The 7,292-nt window shown below is 39.9% G+C and overlaps 1 protein-coding gene and 1 long non-coding RNA gene across 2 annotated transcripts in view; one reads left to right on the plus strand and one right to left on the minus strand.

The window, feature by feature from the left end:
* Positions 1-7,292, plus strand: part of LOC308655607 (uncharacterized protein) — an 801,622-nt gene that overhangs the window by 272,562 nt on the left and 521,768 nt on the right. The gene's annotated exons all lie outside the window — the stretch shown is intronic.
* On the minus strand, positions 1,309-3,335 carry LOC308645731. The gene is made up of 2 exons (XR_014021275.1): positions 1,764-3,335; positions 1,309-1,534 (listed from the first exon to the last, which is right to left on the minus strand). It is a non-coding gene; the product is annotated as an uncharacterized lncRNA (long non-coding RNA).

The following is a 7,292-nucleotide window of genomic DNA, read 5'->3' on the forward strand; positions in this document are numbered from 1 at the left end:
CCCTGGGTGCTCATGAAATGTGGGGACAGGGGGCTAACTCCGGCATGGGATTGTCACTCTCCTAAATAGGTCTTGCAGGGGACTCTGCAGAGGCCCAGATCACCTTTTCAACCCAGGTGACCTGGGACATGTCTCTCATCCCTTTTAAGGAGCAGCCTCCAAAACTCAGCCTTCTTGTGGGAGGAAGATATGGCATGTCTGTCCATCTGTCATTCTCCCCACCTACCAGGCTCGCTAGGCAAGCTCTAGCACTGAGCCCCAGGGCCAGCCCCTTGTCCTGTCTTAAAGACTCTTTACCCACACACACCTTCATCTGATTGGGCAAATGATGGTACTTGACACAATGCTGAGCCTAAAGCCCAAGCTCTGAGCTTTTAGATGTCAATTTTCTACCCTGCCTTTCTAGAACCTGATAGCTGTCAGTCTTAGAATGTGAACTTGAACAGTTGGCTCAGAAAAGAAAAAAGTGGAAAAGGGAGCAGGAAATTCTGCTAATAATAGATTGCATTTGTGCTACTTGCTTATAGAAAATGTGTTACTTCTTGTTTATTGTTATCTTAACATCTATATTTGCCATATGTGTGCCTAGGTGGTAAGATTTTCCTTGGCATATTTTGTTAAATGTCAAGAATACTGTTAAACTCAACAGTTTCAGTTAACTACACACTATGACATTATATCCTCACATTAGTCATGTTTTGTTACAAATGTCCTTTTTCTTTATCTCAAATCTCCTACTTCATTGGAATCAAAATTTAAACTACAAAAGATTCAGGTCTTACATTCATGCCAAGAAATAATTCTCTCATAATTTATTTAAGTAAAATTTCAGGTTTTAGCTGATAAAACCCCCTTTTTGGGGGGTGGGTACCAGAGATTAAACTCAGGGGCAGTTAACCACTGAGCCACATCTCCAGTCCTATGTTCTATATATATATATATATATATATATATATATATATATATATATATATATATATTTTTTTTAGAAACAAGGTCTCACTGAGTTGCTTAGAACCTAGCTTTTGCTGAGGCTGGCTTTGAACTCATAATTCTCCTTCCTGAGCCTCCTCAGCTGCTGGGATTACAGGCGTGAGCCACCATGCCTGGTGGTAAGACCACTTTTAAATCTACTATTTTCCTTTTATAAAATATTTTTTATTTATACATGGACACAGTATATTTATTTTTGTTAATTTATTTTTGAGTGGTACTGAGGATCGAACCCTGCCAGTGCCTCACATGTGTGTGGCAAGCACTCTGCCACTGAGCCGCAACCCCAGCCCAAATCTACTATTTTAATCAGCCTTTTTGCTGCCATGACTAGAAGATCTGACAACAACTTTAGAGCAGGTAGTTTATTTGTTGCTCATAGTTTCAGAGGTCTGAGTCCATGGACAGCTAACTACCTTGCTCTGGGCCCAATGTGAGGCAGAACACCATGTCAGAAGGGCATGGAGAAGAAAAGCAGCTCAGGATGTAGCAGTCAGGAAGCAGAAAGAGAGGGCTGCCTTCACCAAGGACAAAATATAACCTGCAGGGCTGGGGATGTGGCTCAAGTGGTAGCGCGCTCCACTGGCATGCGTGCTGCCCGGGTTCGATCCTCAGCACCACATACCAACAAAGATGTTGTGTCCGCCGAGAACTAAAAAAAAAATAAATAAATATTAAAAATTCTCTCTCTCTCTCTCTCTCTCTCTCTCTCTCTCTCTCTCTCTCTCTCTCTCCCCTCTCTCACTCTCTCTTAAAAAAAAATATATAACCTGCAAAGCCACTTCCCCAGCTACCTATCTCCACCAGCCACACCCTACCTCCTAAATTGCAACCAAGGTAATCCATTGAAGTGGATTAGTGAGCTGATCAGGTAAAAATGCTCATCACCCCATCATTTCACCTCTAAACCAACTTCCAGTGTCACACATGTGAGCTTCTGCAGGACACCTCCAATCTAAACCACAACTACCAGAAAGGAACTGTATTTTGGTCACTTTCTGCATCACTGTGACCAAAATATCCAAATAAATGATGTAGAGGAGGAAGTTTGATTTGGGACTCCTGGTTTCAGAGGTCTCAGACCACAAATGGCTGACTACCTTGCTCTGGGCCAAGGTGAGGCAGCACAATTGGGTGGCAGAACCAACCTGATGGAAGCTGCTTAGGTCATGGTGGGGCCAAGAAGGGGAGAGAGAGGGAGGGGGAGAGAGAGAGGTGCTCCAGGAAGAATAACCCTTCCAGGACATGCTCCCAGTGACTCATTCCACCTACCTACACCCCACCTATCTGCTTTTACCACCTAGTCAGTCCATCCAAACTAGAATGAATTGATAAGATCACAGCTCTCATAATCTAATCATTTCACCTCTGGATATTCTTGAATTAACAGCAACTTTTGGGGCACACCACGGATCCAAACCTACCAACTCTCCTTTGGGAATCTCTGTATTTCATATACCAAACCTTTCCAGCCAAAACAAACTTTCTTCCTATTCAAAGGAAAAAAGAAAGCATGCTAGTCAACTGCATAACAGTTTTATCATTATTCCTGGAGACAGTAAGTTATGACAAATTTCATATGACAAATATAATTGTCAACTTATTGCAGCTGAATCTCTTTCCCAGTGCAACAAACCTGAGTGGACATCCACTCCTTGTCATTGTGGTACACATCCCAAAGTCTGCACCAAACCTTATTAATCACCCAAGTGAACTACTATTTATAGGAACAATTTTTTGAATCCAAAATTCCAGATGATGTAAATACTATCATCAGCTGCAGAAAATGCTTGGGAGCACTATGACATATGGATTTCTACCACCTCACCATGACTTCTACTCTGTTGACTGTCATATGGGATTCCCATGGATTTTGAATCTTATAAAAACTGTACATATAGAGGGAATAAGAGTTACACTAATTTGGACATTAAAGATAAACCTTTCTTAGAACCAGGTACTGAACACGACTCTATGCCCATGGACTCAAATTGGCCAGGAGAAAAAAGTCAAACTGATAATGAATTAAATACTCCAAACATCAAGTGAAGTAATTCACAAAGTACAGATAACTGTGCATACAGGGGGAAAACATACTGTCAGTCCCATCAGAGTATGATGATGCACAAAGAGGTTTGGGGGTTGGTTTGGATGTCTAAACCATTCATTCACCACCTTTTCTTCACAGCATAATCTTGATCATGTGTACTTTGGATATATTATACCTATTTTATGTTGGAGGGGAATGCTGTCAGATGCAGAGGATGGAAATGACTAAAGCTGAGAACGAGCTCACAGTGGCTAGTATCACTAACATCATGCAGGGATTGCTTCCTTGAAGGCTTTAGAACTATTTCCTTTTCCTGAAGACTACTTTCCTTCCTCTCAGACTCTCTATCAAATGCTATGATTGAGATTTTCAAGCTCTGTATGCACACTTGGTACTTAGCCCAAAGGGTCCACTATGAAGCTGAACTTCTCTGAAGCCGCATATGTACTGGAGATGCTGCACAGTATAAGATCTTGGTAAAGCAGACCCTCATGACTGTGGAGGGAGGAAAATTGCACATGACAAGAACCATAATTATTTTGGGCTATCTCATGCCTTTAAAAGCTGTGTTTTCCAGGCATGGTGGCACAAGCTTGGGTGGCTGAGACAAGAGGATCATGAGTTCAAAATGAGCCCTAGCAAAAAACGAGTTGCTAAGTAACTCAGTGTGACCCTTTCTCTAAATAAAATATAAAATAGGCCTGGGGGTGTGGCTCAGTGGTCGGGTGCCCCTGAACTCAATCCCCGAAACAACAACAACAACAAAAAAGCTGTGTATTTTCAACTATTTTATCTCATCAAACATCCTTGTGATATTATGAAAATGTATCACTAAGCTTAGCCAACCTCTTCCCTATATCAATCTTAAAGCTACAAATTCTACAAAATAATTTCTGAAAACTATAAAGCAGGTCTCCTTGCCTGCCTACATAAGGACCCCAGTGAAGAATTTGTTAAACCTATAGATTCATGGTCTTTGTTCCCCGGGTATAAAAGTTCATCAAAGCACTTCCATGGTGGAACATGTTATGAACAGTAACATGAATCTGTGTATTATCAAGGCCATGATAAAACTAATAAACTAATTTCTTAGTTTGCTTCAGAATAAAATAATTTCTTATTTCCTTAAAAGCTACGTTATCATTTTGTGTCACCACTTACTCAATATTTCTCTTGTGAAACAATGAGGAGCCCTACGTAGTGAAGACTGGCTTGGGACACCTGCCTGGATGATAACAGCACAAGCAGGAGTTGCCACCATCCAGCAGGGGAGCCGGTGGACATTATAACCCAGCATAGGTCAGGATATGCACATAGGGAGCAACTCTCCTGGAGCTGGCTACTGTTTCCAAATTTGGGGATGAAGGTACCCTAGAGGGAACCTGCAACCTTCACTCTCTACTTGCCTTCCCGTGCCTGCTGTGATTCCCAGTTGGCACTGGCCCTGAGAGGGAACTCCTCCTTGGGGTCGCCTCCAACAGGAAGGGAGGAATAGGATACAGAGAACTTCAGACACTGGGATTGCAGATTAGCTGGACTGTACCCTTTCTTTTTTCCTGCATTTTCCTTAGTGCATGATACTTACACGTAATGCTGTGATGTTATAAGGCAGTTACACATGCACAAAGTAGAACAATATAACTTTGCCATTACCCTCCCAGCATCTCTTCTTTTTCCTTATTCTTCCCTCCTCCTTGTGCCTGGTCCTTTCCTCTACTGATCTCCCTCTGATTGTCATAAGAGCTCCCTCTATACATTTCCTTTCTTTGTAGCTTCCACACATGAGGGAAAACATGAACCTTGACTTTCTGAGTTGACTTTTTTCACTTCATATATTCTCCTGTAAATACCAATTTCATCCTTCTTTATGACTGAATGAGCTTCTACTGTGGATTTATCCCATGTTTTCTTATCCATACATCTACTGGTACACATCGAGGCCAGTTCCATATTTGAAGTTGTGCTCCTTTAAATCTGGCCATGCATGTATCACTATAATATCCTAACTTCAATATTTTATGTAAAATACCAAGTGATGATATAGCTGTATCATGTGGTTTTTCATTCCTAGTGTTTTGAGGAACTTCCTACTGATTTCCACAGTTACAATCCCTCCAAGGGTGTGAAAGTATTCACAATATGTCCAGTATTTATTATTGTTGTATTCAAATGACTGCCATTCTAAACAAAGTGACATGAAATGTAGTGTAGTTTTGATTTTCATTTCCCTAATTCCTAAAGATGGTACATTTTTTTATCATTTTATATATATGTATATATATATGTGTGTGTGTATTATATATCTGTATACATATATTTTTTCTCATTATATATGGTCAAATGTATTTGTTCTTTTAATAAGTGTTTACTTAATTCAATTCTTTATTAATTGTGTTATTTTTGATTATAAGATGCTGGAGTTCTTTATGCATACTGGATACTACTGTTGTCTCAGAAAATTTATTCTCCCTTAACCACATTTTTGTTTGCTTTGCCTTGCAGAAAATTCTGAATTTGATGTCATCCCATTTATTAATTCTTCAAGTTAGTTCTCAACTTTCAGGAATTCTCCTGAGAAAATTGTTGCTTGCAACCATGCTGCAGTGTTGACTGTTTTCTCCTAGGAATTCATAGCTTATCATCTAACTCATAGCCCTTTGATCCATGAATTGAATTTTGTGCAAGGTGAGGGACAGGGATTCAGTCTCATTCTTCTACAAATGGATAACAAGTTTTCCCAGCCCATTTTGTTTTTTTAAAAAATAAAGGCTGTTCTTTCTCTAATATATTTTTGGCACACTTGTCTAGGATCAAATGACAATGTGTGTGGGTTTAACTCTGAATTGTATTGTAATCTATTGTCTTGTTTCTCTGGTTGAACATGTTCATGTTTGAAGAACATAATATCCTCAAATTTCAGAGACTTATTTACAAATTTGTAAATTTGAGTATTACTATTCTTTAGTAGTTAGCTCTTTCAAACTTTAGGATTCATTTTCATATTAATAAATCACTTAAATGTGGATTACGTGTATCATGTGACCATATAGCATATTTAGTCAATCAACATAAATTACTAATTGCTCATCCCCTAATGCAATTTCTGTTTACAGTGTCTGCCTCTGAATACACAGGAAGGAAGTTAGTATATTATGCAGATTCCACAGTATGAGCAGTTAGAATTCAGGAATTGAACGTATCTTGCTTTCTGGGACACTGTTCCCCATTCCCTTAACCTCAGTGACCACACCAGGAAACTGAAAACACAAGGTCAAATATGTGAATAATATTCATGCCTTCCCTTCACCTACCCTCCAGATGTGAGAATGTCAACAATTTTCCTCCAATACCTCATCCCAATATTATTCTCAATTATCCTTTGGGGATTCATTGAAAATAAGAACAGAGACATTTAGTCTAATGTGGCCTCAAGAGACAAAACCTTTAAAGACTCCATCCCATTGTATAGGACCCTGGGCCAGTGAGGGACATGGTCAGTGGGCTGTCTCCCCATCTCTTTCCACTTCCCATTCTGCTGCCTCTTACTTTTGCCTTCCCACACTTCTCCTTCTTCAAGAGACAGACAGTTTGGCCTCTCATCTCATGAGATTGCTTTTCATTCTTCTACGTCCACATCCTACATGTATTCTTGAGATTTACAAGCAACAAAAAGGGGTGGGGAAGAACTGGGGAAGACCAACTGAAGAAGAACATCATATACCTGATACCAGGGGATCAGCACACTTGTTGAGCTGGAGGCATAGCACGTAGTATTCAAGGGTCTTGGTGAGCCAGACCTAATAACAACCTCATTTGTTATTAGGTTGCTAGAAGTGCCCATTACACATAACTATTTTTCTCTTCTCTCTACATAAAGTGCTTCTGAAAATTTTGAGATAGTTATTCATGCAAGAGACGATCTTGTTCCAATGTGTTTGCAGAAAATTAGTACATTTCCCCAATACATTGTGGGTGGATGAATTGGTTCATTACAAAGATTCACCAAAACATCAGCTCCTGTACTTGCAGGGGTTTGGCAGTGGATGGTCTGTTCTGTACCTTGTTAACTGCAGGTGAATGTTTAACACTGATTCTGTTGACCAGAGCTATGCAATTCCTCCTATAAACATAAACACTGAATTTGAGTGATTTCCCCCCTGGATTCTTATAACACTGTGTCTCTTTTGATTGACAATTTGAGGAAAGAGATCCTTGATCCTAGTAACTGTAAACCAAGGCCAGAATTGGT

This window comes from Spermophilus citellus (genome assembly GCF_964194105.1).
Source record: "Spermophilus citellus genome assembly, chromosome: 1".
Classification (NCBI taxonomy): domain Eukaryota; kingdom Metazoa; phylum Chordata; class Mammalia; order Rodentia; family Sciuridae; genus Spermophilus; species Spermophilus citellus.